The sequence below is a fragment of the Manis javanica genome, chromosome 16 (assembly GCF_040802235.1).
Source record: "Manis javanica isolate MJ-LG chromosome 16, MJ_LKY, whole genome shotgun sequence".
Taxonomy (NCBI): domain Eukaryota; kingdom Metazoa; phylum Chordata; class Mammalia; order Pholidota; family Manidae; genus Manis; species Manis javanica.
Window position 1 is genome coordinate 10,392,556 of NC_133171.1, and position 27,809 is coordinate 10,420,364.

Sequence of the window (27,809 nt, forward strand, 5' to 3'; positions counted from 1 at the left end):
CTTGAGTGTTTATGAAGCTCATTCTTCGGCTTCGTGAACAAGAACCCTGGCATCAGAATGACCCCAAACAACAAGTCTCCCAAACACAAAGGCACTGCCACCTTCTCTGCCCTGATAGAAACCACTGAAGAAACAGAACTTGACAGCCCTTGACTGAGACTTCATGGTAACTGTCCAAAGCAGCTATTTCATCTTAATGAATCCAAAAGATGACTAAGAAATTAGATTTTGCCTTGCTATTAAAAAATCATCAAACTAACTACCAAACTTCCAGAAAAAAAATAACAGAACATATCTTATTAGTTGCCCTGTTTGTTATCTGTGCTCCAACAACAAGGATCCTCCTGGCTGCAAGTGGATAACAGACTTGCCAAGCTTACAGTCCAATTTCAGGAGGCAAGCAACTTACATATTAGATAGTTATAAAACTGCACTAGATTAAGTGGACAAATTGCATTTCCATTCTACAGTATTATCCTGCTCTGTAAACCTGTCTTCATTAGCCTGAGTATTTTCAAACACCTAAAACTAAACTAGTTCTAATAACCTGCTTTACCAGGCAAAACCAAATGTGTGCTTGACACCCTCCATTTAAAAAACCCAGCTGTCTTGACGTTGATGTCTAGAACAAACACCTATCAGAGGTTTCCCCAGGTCATTCACCCTTCTATTGGGCAGGTGTGTTTAGATGAAAACTTCTGATTTAAATGTCAAGCCACACTATAAATTGTAGTTCTTTTCTCCTGATTAATAAAATAAAAATAAAAAAATAAATGAATACACATAAATAAATGAAATAGAACAGAGAGTTCACAAATGGACCCAACAAAATTACAGAAACTTGAACCTCGCCAAAGAAATGAAAGCACTTCCACACAGAAAACAGGGCCTTTAGACTTTATTCTTCCATTTTCTTATTTAGAGTCCACCACCATCAACAAGTGGAGACGAGGCAAAGGGACGGCCATGTGTAAATGAACACAGACAACTCAGGTCAGAAATGAAAGTGACGACTGACACAACAGAAGCACAAAGGACTGCAAGAGGCCGTTATAAAAAGCTCCTAGAAATGCACAATATTCCAAAACTGAACCAGACAGAAGAAATAGAAAATCTCCACTGACAGATTGACAGTAAGGAACTGCACTGATAATCAAAAAAAAAAAAAATTCTTACAAAGTCAAGGACCAGATGGCTTTCAAAATTACTTCCACCAAACATTTAAAGTACAGTTAATATTTACCTTTCTCAAACTACTTCTAAACCTTGAAAAGAAAGGAAAACTTCATGCCTTTTTCTTAGATCAGCATCACCCCAATACCAAATCCAACAAAAACAGTACAAAAAAGGAACACTAAGACACCACCATCCTTGAACACATTTGTGAAAATCCTCAAAAAAATTAGCAGCAAAGTGAATTAAAAAATACATTACAAAACTCATTAACCAAGAACAAGTAGGATTTATTCCATGGATGCAAAGATGGCGAAATATCTGCAAATCAATGTGACACATACCATTAACAAAAGGAAGGACAAAAACTATCGTCATCACAATAGGCACTAAAAAGGATCACAAAACCCAACATGCTTTTATGCTAAAGACTCAACAAAGTGTGTCTAGAGGGAACATACGTCAACAATACAAACGCCACATATGACAAACTCACAGCTGCCATCACACTGAATTGCAAAAAGCTGAAAGCTTTTCCTCTAAGGTCAGGAACAAGACAAGAATGCCCACTGTCACTTTTATTAAACATAGTCCTGAAAGTCCCAGCCACGGCAACCAGACAAGTAAAAGGCATCCAAGTTGGTAAGGAAGAAGTCAAATTGCCCCTACTTACAGGTGACATGATACTGTATAGAAAAAACCCTAAAAACTGCATCAAAAAACTACTAGAATAAATGAACTCAGTAAAAGTCACAGCAAACAAGCCAATGCGCAAAAATCTGCCACATTTACACATACAAATGAACTACCAGGAAGAGATTTAAGAAAGAATCCCATTTATGATTGCCTCAAGAAGGATAAAATCACTGGGAATAAAATTCAACTAAGGCAGATAAAGACCTGTACTCTCAAAACTCTAAGACACTGATGAAAGAAATTGAGGAAGACACAAATAAATGGAAAGCTATCCCGTGCTACTGGATAGGATGAATGAATATTGTTAAAATGGCCATATTATCCAAAGCAACCTACAGATTCGATGCAATCCCTATCAAAAAACCAATGGCATTTTTCACTCAACTAGAGGAAAAGATCCTAACATTTATATGCAACCTCAAAAGACCCTGAAGAGCCAAAGAAATCTTGACAATGAAGAACAATGCTGGGGGTCAAGAGCTATACTACAAAGCTGCAGTGAATTAAACAGTATGGTACTGACACAAGAATATATGAATCAATGGAACTGAACAGATAACTAAGAAATAAACCCACACTTATATGGTCAATTAAAATATGACAAAAGAGGCAAGAATATACAATGGGGAAAAGACAGGTCTCTTCAATAAATGGTGCTGGGAAAACCAGACAGCTACATGCAGGAGAATGGTATTGCATCACTGTCTAACATCATGCACAAAACTTAATTCAAAATGGATTAAATACCTAAAGGCATGAAAGCACAAAACTTTTTAAAGAAAAGATGGGCATGAATCTCTTGAAAATCAGCAAGAGTAAATTTTTTCTCGACACACCTCCCCAGGCAAGGGAAACTAAACAAAGAATAAACAAGAGGGGCTTCATCGATCTAAAGTTTCTGTATAGGAAAGGACAACATCAACAAAATGAAAAGGCAACTTACTGTAAAAGGAAGAACATATCTGAAAGTGATGTATCTGATAAGGGGCTGACATCCAATATATATTGGATAAATATACTACAAAACAAAGAACCCATTAAAATATGGGCAGAGAATCGGAATAGACATTTTCCAAAGAGGGCATACAGATGGCCTGCAGTCACATGAAAAGATGTGACACATCACTAATCATCAGGCAAATGCAAATTAAAACCACGAGGGGACTCACTCAAGATGGCGACATGAGTAGGGCGGCAGAAATATCCTCCCAAAACCATACAGATTTGGAAAATGCACCAAATGCAACTAGTCCTAAAAGAGAGACCAGAAGATATAGTACAACAGCCAGGCTACATCTACATCTGCGAAAACTCAGCATCTCACAAAAAGGGTAAGGTACAAAGCTGCAATACGGTGGGGCCAGAGCACTCCCCCCACCCCAGCTCACTGGGGTGAGGAAAAGAATCAGCCTGGGGAGGGAGTGGAGGCACAGGACTGCTAAACAACCAGCCCTAGTAATCTGCACTGGGAGCACAGACCCACACTGCACGGTGTACGGGATATGACAGAAACGGAAAAGTAAATTCCGAGAAGGAGACCATGAACAGGTCCCCACAGCTTGCTGCCCTGGAACAAAAGAAAAGCAGGCACTTTAAAAGTCTTAAGGAGACAAGGGTTTAACAGGTGGACTAAATCGTCCTGGTACACACAGAAAAGCAGGCTGGGAATGTGAAGGAACTTCAGGCGCCCTAACCCCCTGGGTAGCAACACAGCTCCGAAGCCCATCAAAGCAATAAGCAGCCTGTTCATTCCCCCCAGTGGGCACTGCAAGCAAACCACTGATGCACCATTGCTGCAGACCCGCAGGGGAGCAGCCCCACTCACAGCAACCACACTGAATCTTCTCCCAGCGCACAGCTAAATGAGTCAGACCCAGAAACTGCCCCCTGTGCACAGCAGATGCCTGGCACAAGCTTAATGAAGCCGCTGCAAAGTCCAGAAGTCACAAAGGGGCGCCTTTCTCGCAGGAGAACACATGCAGCTCGCCTGCAACCATGGCCAGTGCCTAAGGCTATCCTGAGGGCCGACCCAACCAAGGTCGCTCAGGGGATTAACCCACAGACTCCACCCTGTGTGCAGTTAACCGGCACAGGAAGCAGAGAAGGGCAAGGTGACCAGAAAACAGGAAGGGACTTTGTTCTCACACCTGACACACATACCACTCGCCAGTGATCACTTCTATCACCATGAAAAGGAAGAACAACCTGGTTCAGTCAAAACGCACTCAAACGCCAGAGAGAGAGCCTGGTGAGACCAGTATAACCAGTCTTCCTAAAAAAGAATTCAAAATAAGTCATAACCAGGCTGATGGAGTTGCAGAGAAAAGGCAAGAGCTAAGGGATGATTTCTGGAGGGAGACAACAGAAATGAAACAAACAATGGAAGGACTTAAGAGCAGACTGGATGAGGTGCAAGAGACTGCTGATGGAATAGAAAACAGGAATACAGAGAAACTGAGGCAGAGAGAGATAAACGGATCTATAGGAATGAAAGAACACTTAGGAGAAATATGTGACCAATGCAAATGGCACAATATTCGCATTATAGGGGTACCAAAAGAAGAGACAGAAAATGGGATAGAAAGTGTCATTGAAGAAATAATTGATGAAAACTTCCCCAAGCTGGGGAAGGAAATAGTCTCAGACCATGGAAGCCCACAGATTTCCCAACATAAGGGACCCAAGGAGACCACCACCAAGAAACATAATAATTAAAATGGCAAAGATCAAAGACAAGACAAGACAAGGACAGGGTAGTAAGAGCAGCCAGAGAAAAAAGATCACCTGCAAAGGAAGACCCATCAGGTTATTATCACACTTCTAAACAGAAACCTTACAGGCCAGAAGAGAATGGCATGATACATATAATGCATGAAACAGAAGGGCCTTGCACCAAGAATACTGTATCCAGCAAGATTATCACTTAAATTTGAAGGAGGGATAAAACAATTTCCAGATAAGCAAAAGTTGAGGGAATTTACCTTCCACAAACCACCTCTACAGTGTATTTTAAAGGAACTGCTTTAGATGGAAGTACTCCTAAGGCTAGATAGATGGCACCAGAGAAAATAAAAGCACACCAAAGAAAGCACAACAAATACTAACTAAAGCCAAAAAATAAAATCAGCTATCCACAAAAGGAGTTAAGGGAGACACAAGAGAGTACAGAATTAAACACCTAACACACAGAGAGTGGAGGAGGTAGAAAAAGAAGGGAAGGAAATAAAGAATCACCACACTGTATTTATAACAGCATAAGTGAGTTAATGTTAGATGATGAGATAGCAAAGAAGCTATCCTTGAACCTATGGTACCCATGAATCCAAAGCCTGCAATGGAAATAAGATCATTATCTATCGATAATTACTCTGAATGTAAATGCAGGAAATGCACCAATCAAAAGACACAGAGGGAGGAGGAGCGCAGACGGGGGCGAGAGTAGAGCAGCAGAAATGTCCTCCCAAAATCACGTATATTTTTGAAAATACAACAAATACAAATATTCCTAAAAGAGAGACCAGAAGACACAGTACAACAGCCAGGCTACATTTACATCTGCGAGACCCTAGCGCCTCACGAAGGGGGTAAGATACAAACCACGGCCCGGTGGGACCCGAGCGTGCCCCTCACCCCAGCTCCTTGGCGGGAGGAGAGGAGTCGGAGCGGGGAGGGAGAAGGAGCTCAGGACTGCTAAATACCCAGCCCCAGTCATCCAAACTGGGAGCGTAGACACACACGTGTGCTGGACACTAGGGAAACAGAACAGTAAAACCTGCGAGTGGGTCAGCGCAGTTGGCGCCCCTGGGACAAAAGAAAAGCGAGTGCTTTTTGAAAGTCTTTAAGGGACTGGGGCCCCACAGCTGGACGGAAGCATCTTGGTGTGCTCAGCACAGAAGCTGGGAATCATGGGGAACTCTGGGTGCCCTAACCCCCTGGGCAGCAGCAGAGCTTGGAGGCCCCTCACGGCGATCAACAGCCTCCGGCACGTTCCCCCTCCGGCGAAGCTCTGCCATAGTGCAGCAGCAACCTGAGGCTGGCCACACCGAGAGCAGCCGCTCGGGCCAGACTTAGAGGCCACATTTGCATGCAGCTGCCCAGCAAAAGCCACTACGGGGTCGCTGTTCTCACAGGAGAGGAAGGCCACAAACTAGCAAGAAGGGATATTCTCCCAGCTGACACATGCGCCAACTCCCCACAACTGCCTCTATCACCATGAAAAGTCAGAAGAACTTGATCAGACCAGACTAACACACACAACCCCTGAGAAGGAGCTTGGGGAGACAGACCTAACCAATCTTCCTAAAAGAAAATTCAAAATAAAGGTCACAACCATGCAGATGGAGCTGCACAGAAAAATGCAAGAGCTAACAGACAAAGTAGGGAGGGAGACTACAAAAATAAAACAATCTCTGGAAGGACGTAAAAGCAGAATGGATGAGATGCAAAAAGCCATTCATGGAATAGAAACCAGAGAACAGGAATGCATAGAAGCTGACACAGAGAGATGAAAGGATCTCCAGGAATCAAACAATATTAAGAGAACTATGTTACCAATCCAAAAGGAACAATATCCACATTACAGGGGTAACAGAAGAAGAGAGAGAAAAAGGGATAGAAAGTGTATTTCAAGAAATAATTGCTGAAAACTTCCTCAAACTAGGGGTGGAAATAATGGATCAGACCACGGAAGTACACAGAACTCCCAAATGAAGGGAACCCAGGACGACAACACCAAGACACATAATAAATAAAATGGCAAAGGTCTAGGACAAGGAGAGAGTTTCAAAGGCAGCTAGACAGAGGAAAAAGGGCACCTACAAAGGATATCCCAACAGGCTATCATCAGACTTCTCGACAGAAACCTTACAGGCCAGAAGAGAATGGCATAATATATTTGATGCAATGAAACAGAAGGGCATTGAACCAAGATTACTGTATCCAGCACGATTATCATTTAAATATGAAAGAGGGAGTAAACAATTCCCAGACAAGCAAAAGTTGAGGGAATTTGCCTCCCACAAACCACCTCTACAGGGTATTTTACAGGGACTCCTCTAGATGGGAGCACTCCTAAGGCTAAACGGATATCACCAGAGAAAATTAAATCACAGCAAAGAAAGCAGACCAACCAAATACAAACTAAAGGCAAAAAATAAAATCAACTACTCACAAAAGGAAACACAAAGGGGCACGAATAAAACACCCAAAATATAAAGAATGGAGGGGGAGGAATAAGAAGGGAGAGAAATAAAGAATCACCAGAGAGTGTTCATAACACTTCAATAAGGGAGTTAAGTTAGACAGTAAAATACTAAACAACCTAACCTTGAACCTTTGGTAACCACAAATCTAAAGCCTGCAATGGCAATAAGTAAATATCTTAAAATAATCACCCTAAATGTAAACGGGCGGAATGCACCAATCAAAAGACAGAGTAATAGAATGGATAAAAAAGCAGGACACTTCTATATGCTACTTACAAGAGACGCACCTCAAACCCAAAGACATGCACAGACTAAAAGTCAAAGGATGGAAAAGCATATTCCATCCAAACAGGGAGAAAAAAGCAGGTGTTGCACTACTAGTATCAGACAAAATAGACATCAAAACAAAGAAAGTCACAAGAGATAAAGAAGGACATCACATAAAGGGGTCAGTCCAACAAGAGGATATAACCATTATAAATATATATGCACCCAACACAGCACACCACCATATGTGAAACAAATACTACCAGAACTGAAGGAGAAAATAGAATGCAATGCATTCATTTTGGGAGAATTCAACACACCACTCACTCCAAAGGATAGATGCACCAGACAGAAAATAAGTAAGGACACAGAGGCACTAAACAATGCACTTGAACACATGGACCTAATAGACATCTATAGAACTCTACATCCAAAAGCAACAGGATACACATTCTTCAAGTGCACCTGGCACATTCTCCAGAATACACATTACTAGGCCACAAAAAGAGTCACAGTAAATACAAAAAGATTGGCATCCTATCAACCAACTTTTCAGACCACAAAGGAATAAAACTAGAAATAAATTGTACAAAGAAAGCAAAAACGCTCACGAACACATGGAGGATTAACAACATGCTCCTAAATAATCAATGGATTAACAACCAAATTAAAATGGAGATCCAGCAATATATGGAAACAAATAACAACAACAACACGAAGCCCCAACTTCTGTGGGACGCAGCAAAAGCAGTCTTAAGAGGAAAGTATACAGAAAACCAGGCATATTTAAAGAAGGAAGAACAATCCCAAATGAATAGTCTAATGTCACAATTATCGAAATTGGAAAAAGAACAAAGGAGGCCAAAATCAGCAGAAGGAAGGACATAATAAAGATCAGAGAAGAAATAAATAAAATTGAGAATAAAACAATAGAAAAAAATCAATGAAACCAAGAGCTCGTGCTTTGAGAAAATAAAAATAGATAAGGCTCTAGCCAGACTTAGTAAGAGAAAAAGAGAATCAACACACATCAACAAAATCAGAAACGAGAAAGATAAAATAATGATGGACCCCATAGAAATACAAACAATTATTAGAGAATGCTATGACAACCTATATGCTAACAAGCTGGAAAACCTAGGAGAAATGGACAACTTCCTAGAAAAATAGTACCTTCCAAGACTGACCCAGAAAGACACAGAAAATCTAAACAAATCAATTACCAGCAAGGAAACAGAAGCGGTCATTAAAAGACTACCCAAGAAGAAAAACCTCAGGCCAGATGGATTTACTTCAGAATTTTATCAGACATACAGAGAAGACATAATACCCATTCTCCTTAAAGTTTTCCAAAAATAGAAGAGGAGGGAATACTAGCAAACTCATTCTATGAAGCCAACATCACCCTAATACCAAAACCAGGCAAAGACCCCACCAAAAAAGAAAACTACAGACCAATATCCCTGATGAATGTAGATGCAAAAATACTCAAAAAAATATTAGCAAACCGAATTCAAAAATACCTCAAAAGGATCATATACCATGACCAAGAGGAATTCATCTCAGGGATGCAAGGATGGTACAACGTTCAAAAATCCATCAACATCATCCACCGCATCAACAAAAAGGACAAAAACCACATGATCATCTCCATAGATGCTGAAAAAGCATTCGACAGAAGTCAACATCCATTCATGATAAAAACGCTCAACAAAATGGGCAGAGAGGGCAAGTACCTCAACATAATAAAGGCCATATATGACAAACCCACAGCTACCATCACATTGAACAGCGAGAAACTAAAAGCTTTTCCTCTGAGATCGGGAACAAGACAGGGATGCCCACTCTCCCCACTGTTATTCGACATAGTACTGGAGGTCCTAGCCATGGCAATTAGGCAAAACAAAGAAATAAAAGGAAATCAGACTGGTAAAGAAGAAGTCACACTGTCACTATTTGCAGATGACATGATATTGTACATAAAAAACCCTAAAGACTCCAGTCCAAAACTACAGGAACTATTATCAGAATTCAGCAAAGTTGCAGGATACAAAATTAACACACAGAAATCTGTGGCTTTCCTATACAACAACAATGAACTAATAGAAAGAGAAATCAGGAGAACAATTCCATTCACAACTACATCAAAAAGAATAAAATACCTCGGAATAAACCTAACCAAGGAAGTGAAAGACCTATACCCTGAAAACTATAAGACACTCTTAAGAGAAATTTAAGAGGACACTAGCAAATGGAAACCCATCCCATGATCTTGGCTAGGAGAAATTAGTATCGTCAAAATGGCCGTCCTGCTCAAACCAATATACAGATTTGACGCAAGCCCTATCAAATTACCAACAACATTCTTCAACGAACTGGAACAAATACTTCAAAAATTCATATGGAAACACCAAAGACGGCGAAGAGCCAAAGCAATCCTGAGAAGAATGAAGTGGGGGGATCTCTCTCTCCAACTTCAAACTCTACTACAAAGCCACAGTAATCAAGAGAATTTGCTACTGGCACAAGAGCAGAGCCACAGACCAGTGGGACAGAATACAGACTCCAGACATTAACCCAAACATATATGATCAATTAAAATACGATAAAGGAGCGATGGACATAACAATGGGGAAATGACAGTCTCTTCAACAGATGGTGCTGGCAAAACTGGACAGCTACATGAAAGAGAATGAAACTGGATCCCTGTCTAACCCCATACACAAAAGTAAATTCGAAATGGATCAAAGACCTGAATGTAAATCACGAAAGCATAAAACTCCTAGAAAAAAAACACAGGCAGAAATCTCTTCGACATAAACATGAGCAACTTCTTCATGAACATATCTCCCCGGGCAAGGGAAACAAAACCAAAAATGAACAAGTGGGACTCTATCAAGCTAAAAAGCTTCTGTACAGCAAAAGACACCATCAATAGAACAAAAAGGTACCTTACAGTATGGGAGAATATATTCATAATGACATACCCTGTAAAGGGTTGAAATCCAAAATATATAAAGATCTCATGCACCTCAACACACAAAAAGCAAATAATGCAATTAAAAAATGGGCAGTGGAGCTGAATAGACAGTTTTCTAAAGAAGAAATCCAGATGGCCAACAGGCACATGAAAAGATGCTCCTCATCACTAGTCATCAGAGAAATGCACAATGAGATATCACCTCACACCAGTAAGGATAGCCATCATTGAAAAGACAAACAGCAACAAATGTTGGCAAGGTTCTCCACTGTGGAGAAAGGGGAACCCTCCTACACTGCTGGTGGGAATGTAAATTAGTTCAACCATTGTGGAGAGCAGCATGGAGGTTGCTCAGAATTCTCAAAATAGAAATAACATTTGACCCAGGTATTCCACTTCTAGGAATTTACTCTAAGAATGCAGCACTCCAGTTTGAAAAAGACAGATGCACCCCTATGTTTATCGCTGCACTATTTACAATAGCCAAGATATGAAAGCAACCTAAATGTCCATCAGTAGGTGAATGGATAAAGATGTGGTACATATACACAATGGGATATTACGCAGCCATAAGAAAAAAACAGATCCTACCATTTGCAACAACATGGATGGAGCTAGACGGTATTATGCTCAGTGAAATAAGCCAAGTGGAGAAAGACAAGTATCAAATGATTTCACTCATATGTGTAGCATAAGAATAAAGAAAAACTGTACGAACAAAACAGCAGCAGAAGCACAGAACCCAAGAATAAACTTACAGTTACCAAAGGAAAAGGGACTCGGGAGTATGGGTGCAAAGGGAGGGATAAGGGCGGGAAAAAAGGAAGCAGGTATTACAATTATCATGTATAATTAGCATGTAGGGGGTAGCATGGGGAGGGCTGTACAACACAGAGAAGACAAGCAGTGATTGTACAGCACCTTACTATGCTGATGGACAGTAACTGTAACGGGGTTTGTGAGGAGGACTTGAAGGGGGGAGCCTAGTAAACATAATTTTCTTCATCTAATTGTAGATTAATGATAACAAAATAAAAAATAAATAAAAAATTTTTAAAGTGCAATAAGGCCACAGCTGTCAACTATCAGAATGAAAGGACAGACTTTCAATGCTCCAATCAAAAGACAGAGGGTTAAAAGAAGGGATGAAAACTCAGGACCACCTACGTGCTCCAGTAAGGAGACTCACTTGAGATCCAAGGACACAGACAAACCACTTAAAAGGTACCCTACACAGGTGAAATTGAAAGAAAAAAAAAAGATGGGTTCATGGGATTGAAGACGGTGGCGTGAGAGGGGAAGCAGACACCTCCTCCCAGAACCACATACATACGTACAATATGGAAACAGAACAACTACACCAAATCCTGAAAGAGCAGCAGGGAAGAAGGCTGCTGCGGCAGGCTGTCACCTCAAGAAGGGTGACGTACAAAGCCGTGATCCAGAGGGACCCCAAAGCCCTTCCCACACCCAACCTCACAGAAGGGAGGAAGGGAAACAGAACCGGGGAGCGGGGTGGAGGCCTAGGACTGCTGAACACACAGCCCTGGAGATGTGCTCTGGGAGCACAAACCTACCACACGTGGTGCGCTCTGGAGGATCGGTGGGGTTGGAAAGCCAAGACAAGCAGAATATTTCGAGAGACTTGAGATTCCAACCACTTCTGGGACAACACAGGGATCCACATCTGGCTGCTGTGGGACAAAAGAAAGGCGGGCAGTCTGAGAGATTTTCCCAACAGCGAGACAGCTGCTAATGGGACAAGGCTTCCAGAGCTTGCCACTCAGGAGAAAGGACAGGTGTGCTAACTGCCCGGGGGCACTCTGCCCGGCAGGCGGGGGAACTTTTAGGAGCTCCAGTCGCTCCATCCCCCTGGCTGGCCTCGCAGCTCCGAGGCCTCCTACCCTGCTGTGACTGATAAAGGGCCTGCCTCCCAGACGGCACTGGCTTGCTAACCGGCGGCCCCCACCATCTCACCAGGCCAGTGAGAGGACGGCCCCACCTATGGCAGCTGATCCCTGCATGCTCCGCAAATGCCCTGGCAGTGGGACAGGCACTGTGGCCGGGAAGCAGGAGAGACCTCTTTCCTCCCGGGAGGGGGGGCACCAGCGCCACTCCCGTGACCCCTGCCATCCCCCCAAAGGGCTGAGCAGCTCCAGAGAGTAAATCTTCTGGGAGCTAGACAGCACCACCTACAAATATGAACTGTCAAAGGAACCTGGTAACAGGGCTCAAATCAATCTTCCTGAAACAGATCTCAAAACAAACATCAGGAACATGCTCATGGAGCTACAGAAAAACACCGCCCATGTCTTGAGTGCAATTCTCTCTCTCTCTCTCTCTCTCTCTCTACCAGGAGCACTGCTGAGGCCTTGTTCTGAGAGGGATGCTGGGACAGCCCAGCAGGAATGGCAGAGCTCTCAGGTCCACCCCCGCCGGTGCCAGGACAGTCCCACACAGGGTCTGACAGAACTGCAAACGGGGGATGCTGCACGTCTAACTCCGCAGGAAAGATAACAGTGCCGCATGCTAGCCTTCCCATTGATGGCTAGTGGCTAGGTGGCTCCACCGATACCAGGTGATGTCAACACCCCGCGCTTTATCTCCTTAGCAACCTTTTTTCGCTATGACCCTTGGAAGCAGCACATGGAAAGACACTACCTACCAGTCTCCACACCATCTCACTTCTCAGCTTAGGCTCAATGTTCCTGTATCACATCTTCTCCTCTTCATAACAGTTTTCTCGGTCAGTTCGTGTTCTGGAAAAAAAAATTAGAATTGGAATGAAATGGCATGGGGTACAAGATTCTGTTTGAACACCATCAGTAGAACAAAAAGGCATCCAACAGTATTGGAGTATATATTCATAGATAACATCCGATAAGGGGTTGCCATCCAAAATATGTATTAAGAGCTCACGCACCTCAACACACAAAAAGCAAATAATCCAATTACAAAATGGGCAGAGGATCTGAACAGACACTTCTCCAAAGAAGCAATTCCAGGGGGCAGACAGGCACATGAAAAGATGCTCCACATCGCTGATCATCAGAGAACTGACTGCACATTAAAACCACACTGGGGCATCACCTCACACCGCTTAGGATGGCCACCATCCAAAAGACAGACAACAACAGATGTTGGCGAACATGTGGAGAATAGGGAACCCTCTATACTGCTGGTGGGAATGTCAGTCAGTTCAACCATTGTGGAAAGCAGTATGGAGGGTTCCCCAAAAAAACAAAAAACACAGAAACTATTTGACCCAGGAATTCCTCTCCTAGGAATTTACCCTAAGAATGCAGGAGCCCAGTTTGAAAGAGACATATGCGCTCCCCCTATGTTGATCGCAGCACTATTTACAATAGCCAAGAAATGGAAAGAACCTAAGTGTCCATCAGTAGATGAATGGATAAAGAAGAGGTGGTACATACACACAGTGAAAGATTATTCAGCCATAAGAAGAAAACAAATCCTACCATTTGCAACAACATGGATGGAGCTAGACGGTATTATGCTCAGTAAAATAAGGCAGGCGGAGAAAGACAAGTACCAAATGACTTCACTCATATGTGGAGTATAAGAACAAAGAAAAACTGAAGGAACAAAACAGCTGCAGAATCACAGAACCCAAGAATGGACTCACAGTTACCAAAGGGAAAGGGACTGGGGAGGATGGGTGGGGAGGGATAAGGGCAGGGGGAAAAAGGAAGGGGGCATTACTATTAGTTTATAACTCAATCAAAAGGGCAGGGACAAAAACCAAATAATGTCACCCTGTCAGTTAGAAAAAGACCCTTTCTGAGCCAACAAATGAGAATAAGTCACCTTTTCCTTCTCTAGGATGTATTTTAGCCCTACTTGTTCTCCCCGACCGCCCACTTTATGGTCATGTTGTACCCCATTGCTTTCCTACCTCATTATCACTTTGAATCTCATCACTTTCAGGATGCTCCTCTCTCAAAAGCCTGGCTATTTGGGCCCACATAACCTTCCCATCCTACTTGATTTAGCTCTATATTACTCTCTATTTTAGTATTTCCCTTACTAGACACTGGAATTCCTAGTTTTTACATTACCAGTATGAATAATGAAATGCAGTAAGTACAAATTAACTTAACATGATGCATTCATCAACTACATACTTGTAACAGTTTATGGTTGTTCAACATAACTAAGATATTTATTAGGATTTCATCAAGTAAGCCAGAGGCCAATGTTTTACCACAAAGGTTATTTCCAAGTGGCATACAATCAACCCATATTACATCAAACCTTAGGCTTTTCTACTTTCAAGATGGTCAGAAGAATTTTAGTTGTGAGGACAACTTTTGAGAACACTACCAAACACCAAATAATTTTTGTGAATTACTGTCAGACCTCAAAATGACTAGATTAAATGACAGAGGTATCCAATATAGTTTGATCCGTATTTGAACTCATATACATAACCCAGAGTCAGGCAACCTCTTCTACTATTAAATGAACTCTTCCAGTGTGTAGCCACTGAAATTTGTTATTTCTGAATTTCCTATTTTATGAAAATTCAAACCTTAGTGATCTCAACATACAATCTTTAGTACAGCAAAAGGCAGCACATTTACATTTGGCATAATATGTACACTTGTTTAACATTTTTCTTGCAATTAAAAAAAACACTCCTACATTTAAAAATATATTGGAAAGCATATGCTTAAGAAGCTCAGTATTAATTATAAGCTTAAATCAATCAGCATTATATTCTATTAATTTAGAAAGTCATAGGAAATTAGAATGAGTTTATATTAACCACTTAAAATTGTTTACTTCAGAGAAAGTAGGAAACATATCTAATAGAAATTGAAAAGCTTTTACCAATTTACCAAGAGAAAGAATGTAATTCAGTTTTTCTTTTTCTTAAAAGACAAACTGTAAAGAATGAACCAAAGAAAGCTACAAGTAAGTACGTATTCATTTATTGCAACATTAAATAGATACACAGAGCCTGTGAGAATGCAATATTCATTTTGCTGCAGAAGAACAGACATTGCACAACACTGAGATTTGCTAATGAAATCAACCATCAACCTAGACGGAATACATATGTATCAAACCAAGACCTCAGTGTCATTTTCTTTGTCTTTCTTTTTTTTCTTGACCTTGTATTTTTGTCCTTTAGATTTTGGAACTTGGGTAAAGAAAAATCAGGGCTATAATGTAGTGTAGTGCTTTTTATTCATCACATTTATTTTTAATGTAAATTCCAACTGTTCTGCTTCTAGCAGCGCTATTAAAGTATCTCTGAGACAAAAAAAAAAAACAATGGATGCTACCAGAAGAAACAACGGAAGTTTATTCCTACTCAGGATTGCAACATCTGACATAAATTCCACATGAAAACTTTCCTAGCGATGTTAGGACCTACTTGATAAGGAATATGAATATAATATATTTAAAAGTCACTTTTATAATAATGTAATTTCTCCAGCAATTTCTACTGACAATTATTAAGTGAAATACTGTAAGGCTGATATAATAACTATCAGTATGAAAATTATTCTAATTTGTCTAGATAAAAATTGTAATTTTTCCCCCAAAACTGCTCTGCTGTCCTGGTCTACAAAGTTAATTACTAATTTCCATTTATCAAAACTAAATTCTGAGAGTTTTCTTAAAAAACTATTATTTAAATCTATGATTTAGTTATCATAGTTTTCTATAAAAGCCCAAAAGACTATGAAAATGGTTATTATATATTTAAATAAAATAATTAATGACCCTCAAAACTGATTTCTTTCGTTTTGAGTATAAGCTATTTAGCTAAATAACTGTCTCATTGGTTGGTTACACAAATTAGGTTTTCTATTCACATGCACTACAGATAAAATTAACAGCTTAACCTGCTGTGGCATATAATTGCTGTTGATTCATGATAATAACAATTGCTTATTGCTTAAAAAAAAAAGCAGTACTTATAACAACTAAAACAGCCTCAGCCAAACAAAATTAAGCACATGTGGCCAGTGGCCGAGTACAGCTGGAGTGGTGAGCAGTAACAATGATTTCTCCCAACCTGCCCTTTCCCTTGACTGACTTTGGTTTCACTGGAATTTGTTTCTGGAGGGGAACCCCCTACTCCTGGAGCTACAGCCAAAAATCTCTATTAAAATGGCAAAATATAAATCAGACTGTAGAGAAACAGGCAGTTTAAGCAAATGTCTATTGTAATAATGAAAGCCTGCTATCTAGGGCCAAGACTGCCCTCCTAAAATGTGGCGATAGGCTTTGGAAAGTGAGCTAGCTCCTTGCTACTCAAAATGTGGCCCACAGTCCAGCAACGTCGAAACTTTTTTTTTTTTTAAGAAAATCAGAATTTCAAGCCCCATCCTACATGTACTGAATCAGAATCTTACACACATTAAAATTTACAAGCCATGATACAGAAAATTCTTCAGCCTACCTAACAATTTGTATACCAATTCCAGTAATTTCTGACATTCTAACAACTCAAAAATTCAAATTCAGATACAGAATATTCAGAGGACAGACAGCTTACTTGCTATACCCAAAGCCCATTACATATGATTTGCTTAATTTTTTCAAGTCCCATATTCATTATAAACTACTGATCTGCAGTTTGTGGTAATAATGGAGTAAGAGGGAGTATCTTTTTGTAAGATCTTGGAAAACCTTAAATATATGGATAAAGTTGAAGTATTTACACTCAGCGATTATTTTAAACAATTTCATCAGAAGAGTCTTTCCTAAATAAAATCTTGTTTAGGAAGGAGCCCAGTGTAGTAAAATATAAATAAAGGGCTGTGCCTTGGGGCAGGGAAGGCATCCAGCAGTAGCCAAAGCATCTCAACAGAACCAACTGATTGGATTCCTCAGAGTGCACTTTGGAAAACTCTGCCTTAGAGGAACTACTTAAGTCTAAAAAAACAAACAATAACTGTTACACTAATCACAAGTAATTGTTGATTAAAGTGAGCCCTAAAGATCTCTTTATAGAAACCTACTATTCTAGTTTAATTTATTCTATGGTGTTTTAAAGACTACATGTAATTATAGAATTAAGCATCTTTTCTAATTCAAATTGATCTCTTCCCAAACTAGTCCAATTGCTGAGGTTGGTTTTAATCAATATATTATTTTCAATTAAATTATTTTAGTTAACATATGCCTACCATATATAAGACATTATGTTAAGTTTTACAAAGGCAATTAAATGGACAAAGTAGTCTACTTAACACCTTGGGAAGATAACAATACATTGAACATAGTAAGTGCCAAAAAATCCATATAAATATAGTACTATGGGAGCAAAATTAACTACAGATGTTAGAGCAATTTAATTATGTCTCGGCAAATAGTGAATCTGTGGCATGTTACTACACGATGGACAGTGACTGCAGTGGGGTACGATCTGGGGGGGGATAGATAGTATGTGTGAATGTAGTAACCACACTTTTTTTATGTGAAACCTTCACAGTAGTGTACATCAATAACACCTTAAAAAAAAAAAGAATCTTACCGGTTTAACTTCCTCGGTGTTAAGCAATCTTATCTTTTAGATGGGATGCTTCCTGCCTTTTACTACATTGTCTGTGGGTGTTCTTACTTGCCATATTAATTGCCCAGGTTATATCACTTGATTAAGGGCTGGAGGAGGAAAAGCAGCATCTGGGCAAAGTTAAAGATAAACTGGGCCTTTTAGTGGGCTAAAATAAATTTCACAACAGCCTCATTTAATTGACACAATGAAGTCACGGGCTACTTAACTTCCTGGGTGTTAATGCAATCTTATCTTTAAGACGGGATGCTTCCTGCCTTTTACTATGTTCTCTGTGGATGGAGTAATACACATTGCTTGATTTGGGGCTGGGGGAGGAAAAGCAGCATCTGGGCAAAGTTAAAGATAAAATGGGCCTTTTGGCAGGCTGAAGTAAATTTTACAACAGCATCATTTAATTGACACAATGTAGACAGGGGCTATATGGAGATAATTTTCTTATCTGGGGGATGTTTAAACATACATTCCAGTCCGGGTTACTCCTGACTTTTTAGTTCTAACTAATCTTCACTGCAGAATGCTTATACTCCTAATTTGGTTATTTTACTGTAAAAATTAATGTAAATCTCACTTTGCTGAATTGTTTAATATTTGCGAGTTTCCGTAGGGGCCTTTTTCCAGAGGCCCTCACGCTACTCTGACTACACCCACGGCCCCTGTCTCAGAATCTCTGTGGCTGGTTAGAAATTACTCAGCTGCAGATTACAAACCGAAAAGACAGAAAGATATGAATTCCTAAATACAAAATGCCCTGACAGTTCCAAAGTAAAGACACTTCCTTCAAAAAAAAACACACGGGAGGTGCCTCGTGAAAAATTTTAATTCTAAAGGCGCTGCTTATGGGCGGCCTCTCACCCGCCGCGGGTCACACTTGAACCTCAGCCCGTCCGGCCCACGCCGTGGAGGACCCCGCCGAGAAATCCACACACGGCAAAACGCTCACCGGCCTCCCCGTCTGCGCGGCCCGGCCCATCCCCTCCGCCTGCGACGCCGGCCCGGGCGGCGGGACCAGGTCTGCGGCGCGGCCCCGGGTGGGGCGGACGCGTGCCGAGGAGCGGAAAGCACCCACCCTCACCACACGGGCTCGGAAGGAGGAGCAGCGGCTCCGGAGGGACCCCTCTTCACACGCCCCGGCGAACTTCGCCGGCCTCTCGGACGTCTGCCCCGGGTGCACCTGCTCCGCTCCCTCCCTTCCCGGGCGGCCCCTCCGGCGGAGCGCGCGGACTCCAGGCCCCCGGATGGGCCTCGCGAATCCACCACCCACGTCGGCTGCTTCCCAGCCCCCCGGGCCACGAGCTGCCCGCCCAGTAACGTGCACGGACGCCCTCACGAGCGGCTCCACGACACCTTCCCGCGGAGGCAGTGGTCCCCGCGCCCACGTACCTTCCAACCCGCAGAGCTGTCGCTGTCGCCTTCACCCCTTAGTAGGGCACTACCTGGACCCTCCAACGAAGATGCGCGGCAGTGGGAGCCGCTTCTCCGCCGAGCTCTCTGAAGTCCGGCCAGGGCAGCGGCAACAAGTCCGGGCTGATCACCACGCGCGGCGCTGCGGCCATGCTGACAGCCGCTCTCCGCCCGTCGCGGGAGAGCCAAGAAGGGGCGAGTGCAGTCAGCGCCGAGATCCCAGCGGGCGCGAGGGAGGACCCGACGCTGGGAGCGAGGTCGGTGCCGCCCCCACGTGCGCGCCGAGGATGGCGCCGCCGAGCACGCACAACATCTGCTCTCCGCGGACCCACTGCGCGGAAGGGACGGCGCGGGCCGCTCCTGCCGGGGCCGCCGAAACGAAGCACGGAGGAGCTGGCAGGCACGGCTTCTCTCGGCGGCGCTCGGGACACTACTGTTGAATATAGCGGCGGCGGCGCCTGCAGCTTCTGCGAGTCGCCGAACTTAACGCTTTCTGCGCCCAAAGGCTGCGCGTCCCCAACAGACGGTCCTCACGGCCAATGAGTGCGAGGCGCCACGGCGCAGGCCCGCCCCCGACCAATGGCAAAAGTTAGAAGATACAAAGTAGAAGGAAAAAAATTAGATCACACTGCAAGTAAATGAAATAAACACTTAAAAAAAAAGTAAAAGAACAACGAAACTAAGAACTGATTCTTTGAAGACAAACAAAATGGGTAAACATTTACCTAGACTTATTAAGAAATAAAAAGGACAGGACTCAAAATCAGAAATAGAAATTTAAATAGAAGTTACAAGTGACACCACTGAAATACAAAGGATTGAAGAGGTAAGTATGAAAAATTATGTGGCAATATATTTGGCACCCTAGAAGAAATGGGTAAGTTCCTAGACTCATGCGATGTTCAAACCTATTCTGGAGAAAATAGAAATCTGAACAGACCAACAACTAGTAACCAAAAACTCCACACTATCAAGAGTCCAAGATATTTTCATAGGAGAATTCCAGTCAAACATTGAAATGAGTTAATACCTATTCTTCTCAAACTAGTCCCAAAAATAGAAGAGGAAGGAAAGCTTACAAATTCATTTCTATGAGGCCAAAATCACACTGTTACCAAAACAAGATTAGGACACTAAAAAAAAAAAAAAGACAAGACTTCTCCAAAGAAGAAATTCACATGGCCAACAGACACATCCAAAGATGCTCCACATCGCTTGCCATAAGAGAAATGCAAATTAAAACCACAATGAGATATCACCTCACACCAGTAAAGATCGCTACCACCCAAAAGACAAACAAGGACAAATGTTGGCAAGGTTGTGGAGAAAGGGGAACCCTCCTACACTGCTGGTAGGAATGTAAATTAGGTTCAACCATTGTGGAAAACAGTATGGAGGTTCCTCAAAAAGCACAAAATAGAAATACCATTTGACCCAGGAATCACACTTCTAGGAATTTACTCTAAGAATGCAGAAGCCCAATTTGAAAATACAGATGCAACCCTATGTTTATCGCAACACTACTTACAATAGCGAAGACATGGAAGCAACCTACGTGTCCATCAGCAGATGAATGGATGAAGAGGTGGTACAGATACACAATGTAGTATTATTCAGCCATAAACGAAAACCTACCATTTGCAACACCATGGATGGAGCTACAGGGTTTTATGCTTAGTGAAATAAACCAGCAGGAGAAAGACAACTACCAAATGATTTCACTCCTATGTGGAATATAAGAACAAAGGAAAAACTGAGTGAACAAAAGAGCAGCAGAATCGCAGAACCCAAGAAAGGACTAACAGTTACCAAAGGGAAAGGGACTGGGGAGGATGGGTGGGAAGGGAGGGAGAAGGGGGACAGGGAAGTGACTAACGGGTATGTGGGGCGGACTTGGTGAAGGGGGTAATATGGTAAACATGTTCCTCATGTAACTGTAGATTAATGATACCAAAATAAATAAAATAAAATAAAGATTCTTACTTCTTGGCAAATAGTGTATCTGTGGCATCTTACTACACTGATGGACAGTGACTGCAATGGGGTATGAACGCCCTGGACTAGATAATATGGGTGAATGTATTAACCATTGTTTTTTCATGTGAAACCTTCAGAGGAATGTATATCAGTAATGCCTTAGTAAAAAAAAAGTATCTTACTTGTTAACTTCCGGGCTGTTAAAATGCAATCTTATCTTTAAGATGGGATGCTTCCTGTCTTTTACTTTGTTGTTTGTGACTGGGCTTATTGCCATATTAGTTGCCCAGGTTATAAAGTACTTGATTTGGGGCTGGAGGAGTCATCTGGGCAAAGTTAAAAATAAACTGGGCCTTTTAGCAGGCAGAAGTAAATTTTACAATAGCCTCATTTAATTGACACAATGAAGACATGGGCTATGCTGAGCTACTTTCTTATTTGAGGGATGTTCAAACATTCCAGGCCCGGTTACTCCTGGCTTTTTAGTTTTAACTAATCTTCACTTAAGAATGCTTATACTCCTAGTTTGATATTTTACTTTAAAGAATTAGTGTGACTCTGCTAAATTGTTTAATACGGAGTTTTGGCGTCTTTTTCCAGAGGCCCTCACGCTACTCTGACTACACCCACGGTCCCTGTCTCAGAATCTCCGTGGCGAGTTATAAATTACTCAACTACAGATTACAAAACGAAATGCCAGAAAAATGTGAATTTCTAAATACAAGAAAATTCCCTGTCACTTCCCAGATCAAAGTAAAGAAACTTCATTCCCAAATAAAAAAGACGAGAGGAACCTTATGAAAAAATGTTTTATTTTAAAGGCGCTGCCTCCGGGCGGCCACACCCCCGCCGCCCCGCCGCCCGCCCCACCTGAACTTCAGCCGCCCGGCCCTCGCCCACGGGGCCCCCGCCGAGAAAATCCAAAAGCGACAAAACGACCACCGGCCTCCCCGTCTGCGCGGCCCCGTCCCGGGCGGCGGGGGCAGGTCGAGAGCGCGGCACCCGGACGGGCGGCCAGGCGCCGCGGGGCGGAGAGCTGCCGCGCTCACCACCCCGGCCGACACCGAGGAACAACGGCTCCAGCGAGCCCCTCCCCCGCTGCCCCGCGAACTTCGCCGGCCGCTCGGACGTCCGCCCGGGGCGCACCTGCTCCGCTCCCTCCCATCCCGGGCAGCCCCTTCGGCGGAGCGCGCCGACTCCAGGCCCCCGGCCGGGCACCGCGAGCCCACCACCCGCGTCGGCCGCGTCCCGGCCCGACGGGCCACGCGCTGCCCGCCGAGCAACTCGCACGGCCGCCCCCTTGTCCGGTTTCCCCGTGCCCTCGGGCGGAGGCAGGGGTCCCGCCGCGCCCCGCGGCCACGTACCTTCCAGCCCGCAGAGCCGTCGCTGTCGTCTTCACCCCTGAAGCGGGGCCCGCTCTGGACCCTCCACCGCAGATCCGCGGAAGCGGGAGCCGCTTCTCAGCCGAGGTCTCTGAAGTCCGGCCGGGCCAGCGGCTCCAAGTCCGGGCCGGCCGCCGCCCTCCGCCCGTCAGGGGAGACCGAGAAGGGGCGAGTGCGGCGCCGGGGGCCCAGCGGGTGCGACGCGGCGATCCGAGGCTGGGGGGCGAGATCGGGAGGAAGGCGCAGCCAAGCACAGAGCGGGCCCATCATCTGGTCTCCGTCGGCCCGCTGCGCAGAAGGTACGGCGGCTCCAAGCACGGAGGCCGCTGCGGCCGCTGGTGTCCCGGCAGCGCTCAAGATGCTACTGATGCTTGAATAAAGGAGGCGGCGGCGCCGGCAGCTACTACTCCGCCCCAGGCTTACGCGTCTGCGCCCATTGGCTGCCCGTCCCCGACTGACGGCCTTCATGATCATGCTCCGCTTGCCTGCCAAATTAAGTTCTGATTTTATTCTTTGAGAGATTCAAGGGTTTTAGATCAGGGAAAAGATTCCATTTTTAAATGAGCACTCTGGCCTCTGGAGACTGGATTCTTGGGGGCAAAGTGAGAGCAGAATGACTACTCAGAGGCTGCTACAAGCATCCACAAAAGATTTGATGGGGTGCTGGACGAGGGCAGTTGAATGGGTATGCAGAGCGTAGACTGCAGAGATGTTTAGGAAGTAGGGTGGGGAGGACTTGGTGACTGGTGGGAGGGAGAAGGCCCTCCTGCTATAACAGGAGTCCACAGACTGGGTGGCTTAGTCCACAGAAACTTATTTTCATGGAGTTCTGGAGCTTAAGGACCAAGCTCCACAGGCTGGCAGGGTTGGTCTGGCCCAAGGCCTCTCTCCTTGGCTTGAAGAAGGCTGCCTCCTTGCTGCGCCTTCACATGGTCTTCTGTCTGCCATGCACATACCTGGTGTTTCTCCATAGGCCCCAGCTTCTCATAAGCACATCTCTTGGAGTGGAGTGAAGCTCCACCCAAATAGCCTAATTTTTTTTTGCATTATTAATGTACAATTACATGAGCAATATTATGGTTTCTACACTACCCCTACTATCAAGTCCCCACCACATACTCCATTACAGTCACTGTCCATCAGCGCAGTAAGATGCTATAGAATCACTACTTGTCTTCTCTGTGCTATACTGCCTTCCCCGTGCCCCCCCCCAACATTATGTGTGCTAATCATAATGCCCCTTTTCCCCCCTTATCCCTCCCTTCCCACCCATCCTCCCCAGTCTCTTTCCCTTTGGTAACTGTTATTCCCTTCTTGGGTTCTGTGAGTCTGCTGCTGTTTTGTCCCTTCAGTTTTTACTTTGTTCTTATACTCCACAGATGAGTGAAATCATTTGATACTTGTCTTCCTCCGCCTGGCTTATTTCACTGAGCGTGATATCCTCTACCTCCATCCATGTTGTTGCAAATGGTCGGATTTGTTTTCCTCCATTGTGTATACATACCACATGTTCTTTATCCATTCACCAACTGATGGACACTTATGTTGCTTCCATTTCTTGGCTATTGTAAATAGTGCAGCGATAAACATAGGGGTGCATATGTCTCTTTGCAACTGGGCTCCTGTATTTAAGGTAAATCACTAGGAGTGGAATTCCTGGGTCAAATGCTATTTCTATTTTGAGTTTTTTGAGGAACCTCCATACAGCTTTCCACAATAGTTGAATTTACATTCCCACCAACAGTGTAGGAGGGTTCCCCTTTCTCCACATCCTCAGCAACATGTGTTGTCTGTCTTTTGGATGTTGGCCATCCTAACTAGTGTGAGGTGATATCTCATTGTGGTTTTAATTTGCATTTCACTGATGATTAGCAATGTAGAGCATCTTTTCATGTGCCTATTGGCCATCTGAATTTCTTCTTTGGAGAACTGTCTGTTCAGATCCTCTGCCCACTTTTTCATTGGATTATTTGCTTTTTGTTTGTTGAGGTGCGTGAGCTCTTCATATATTTTGGATGTCAACCCCTTAGCAGATATGTCATTTATAAATATATTCTCCCATACTGTAGGATGCCTTTTTGTTCTACTGATGGTGTCCTTTGCTGTACAGAAGCTTTTTAGTTTAATACAGTCCCACTTGTTCATTTTTGTTTTTGTTTCCCTTGTCCTGGGAGATACGTTCATGAAGAAGTTGCTCATGTTTATGTCCAAGAAAATTTTGCCAAAGTTTTCTTCTAAGAGTTTCATGGTTTCATGGCTTACATTCAGATCTTTGATCCATTCTGAATTTACTTTTGTGTATGGGGTTACACAATAAACCGGTTTCATTCTCTTACATGTAGTTGTCCAGTTTTGCCAACACCAGTTGTTGAAGAGGCTGTCATTCCCCCATTGTATATCCATGGCTCCTTTATCATACATCAATTGACTATATATGCTTGGGTTAATGTCTAGACTCTCTATTCTGTTCCACTGGTCTGTGGCTCTGTTCTTATGCCAGCACCAAACTGTCTTGATTACTGTGGCTTTGTAGTAGAGCTTGAAGTTGGGAAGCGAGATCCCCCGTGCTTTACTCTTTCTTCTCTGGATTGCTTTGGCTATTCAGGGTCTTTTGTGGTTCCATATGAATTTTAGAACTATTTCTTCCAGTTCATTGAAGAATGCTGTTGGTATTTTGATAGGGATTGCATTGAACCTACAAACTGCTTTAAACAGCATGGCCATTTTGCCAGTATTAATTCTTCGTACCCAAGAGCATGGGATATATTTCCATTTATTAGTGTCCTCTTTAATTTCTCTTAAGAGTGTCTTGTAGTTGTTAGGGTATAGGACTTTCACTTTCTTGGTTAGGTTTATTCCTAGGTGTTTTGTTCTTTTTGATGCAGTTGTGAATGGAATTGTTTTCCTGATTTCTCTTTCTGCTAGTTCATCGTAAGTGTATAAGAATGCAACAGATTTCTGTGTATTAATTTTGTATCCCACAACTTTGCTGAATTCAGATATTTGTTCTAGCAGTTTTGGAGTGGATTCTTTCGGATTTGTTATGTACAGTATCATGTCATTTGCAAACTGTGACAGTCTGACTTCTTCCTTACTCATCTTGATGCCTTTAATTTCTTTGTGTTGTCCAACTGCAGTGGCTAAGACTATGTTTAATAAAAGCGGGGAGAGTGGTCATCCTTGTCTTGTTCCCAATCTGAAAGGAAAAGCTTTCAGCTTCTCCGTGTTAGGTATAATGTTGGCTATGGCTTTGTCATATATGGCCATTATTATGTTGAGGCACTTGCCCTCTATACCCATTTTGTTGAGAGTTTTTATCATGAATGGATGTTGAATTTTATCGAAAGCTTTTTCAGCATCTATGAAGATGATCACGTGATTTTTGTCCTTCTTTTGTTGATGTCGTGGATGATGTTGATGGATTTTCAAATGTTGTACCATCCTTGCATCCCTGAGATGAATCCCACTTGATAATGAATAAAACTCTTGATGTATTTTTGAATTTGGTTTGCTAACATTTTGTTGAGTATGTTTGCATCTATGTTCATGAGGGATATTGGTCTGGAATTTTCTTATTTGGTGGTGTCTTTACCTGGCTTTGGTATTAGAGTGATGCTGACTTCATACAATGAGTTTGGGAGTATTCCCTCCTCTTCTATTTTTTGGAAAACTTTTAGGAGAATGGGTATTATGTCTTCTCAAAATGTCTGATAAAACTCAGCAGTGAATCCATCTGCTCCAGGGGTTTTCTTCTTGGGTAGTTTTTTGATTACTGATTCAATTTCATTGCTGGTAATTAGTCTGTTTAGATTTTCCTTTTATTGCTTGGTCAGCCTTGGGAGGTTGTATTTTTCTAGAAAATTTTCCATTTCTTCTAGGCTACCCAGTTTACTAGCACATAGATTTTCATAGTATTCTCTAATAATTCTTTGTATTACTTCGGTGTCCGTAGTGATTTTTCCTTTCTCATTTCTGATTCTGTTTATGCATGCAGATTCTCTTTTTCTCTTAATAATTCTGGCTAGAGGTTTTTTCAAATCCCAATTGTTTATTACTGATAGGAAAGCAATTGACTTTTGTATAATAAACTTGTATAATGCAGCTTTGCTATTATTGCTTATTATAATAGTTTTCTTGATCCTTTAGGATTTTCTGCATACACAGTCACGTCATCGTCAAACAAGGTGAATTTTGTTTCTTCCTTCCCAATCTATATACACTTTTTCTTTTTCTTGTACTATTCACTAGCTAGGATTTCTAATACAATGTTGAATATAAATGGTGCGAGGCGGATACCCATGCCTTGTTCCTGATATTAGTAGGGAAGTCTCCAGCTTCTCACCATTACATATGATGTTAGCGGCAGGGTTTTTGTAGATATACTTTTTCAAAGTTAGGAAGTTCCCCTCTGTTCCTAGTCTGATGAGAGTTTTTATCATGAATGGGTGCTGGATACTTTTTCTGAATCTATTAATATCACATGATTTTTATTCTTTAGTTTGTTGAGGTGATTGATTAAGTTAATTGATTGTCAAATGGTGAAGAAGACTTGTATGTCTGGAATGACTCCCACTGGATTGTGATGCATACACACACAAACTTTGATACATGTTTGAATTTGATTTGCTAATATTTTGGGGAAGACACTTGCGTCTATGTTCATGAGAGATACTGGTCTGTAGTTTTCTTTTCTTGTAATTTCTTTGTTTGGTTTAAATATTAGTATCATCCTGGCCTCACAGAATGAATTAGGAAGTATTCATTCTGCTTCTAATTCCCAGAGGAGATTGCAGAGAACCAGCATCATTTCTTCCTTAAGTATTTGTTAGAATTCACCGTGAACCCATCTCAGTCTGGTCTTTTCTGATTTGGAAGGTTATTGATTACTGTTTCAGTATCTTTAATAAATACTGGCCTGGACATATTATCTATCTCTTGTATAATTTTCGTAGATTTTGTCTTTCAAGGAATTGGCCCATTTCATCTGGGTTATCAAATGTGTGGGCACAGAGTTGCTCATAATGTTCCTTTGTTAATCATTTTTTATTAAGGCTTTCTTTTATCATAGTTCTAGGTTCACAGCCTCCCCTACTATCAACATCCCTCCACCAGAGTAGTACATTTGTGCAATACATGAGCCTACACTAACAAATCAAAATCACCAAAGTCCC

At 42.5% G+C, this 27,809-nt stretch overlaps 1 protein-coding gene across 2 annotated transcripts in view; it reads right to left on the reverse strand.

Moving 5' to 3' along the window:
• The window catches only part of LOC140846918 (bromodomain adjacent to zinc finger domain protein 2B-like), a 195,811-nt gene that overhangs the window by 86,193 nt on the left and 81,809 nt on the right, over window positions 1-27,809 (reverse strand). Inside the window, exons 1-3 of one of the 2 annotated variants that reach the window (XM_073225240.1) lie at window positions 19,259-19,370; window positions 12,986-13,079; window positions 11,898-12,014 (exon numbers count right to left, since the gene is read on the reverse strand). The gene's annotated coding sequence lies outside the window, so the exon portion shown is untranslated. Of the gene's footprint in view, window positions 1-11,897; window positions 12,015-12,985; window positions 13,080-19,258; window positions 19,371-27,809 lie in introns of those variants that run through there. The other variant, XM_073225239.1, reaches the window with a different exon arrangement.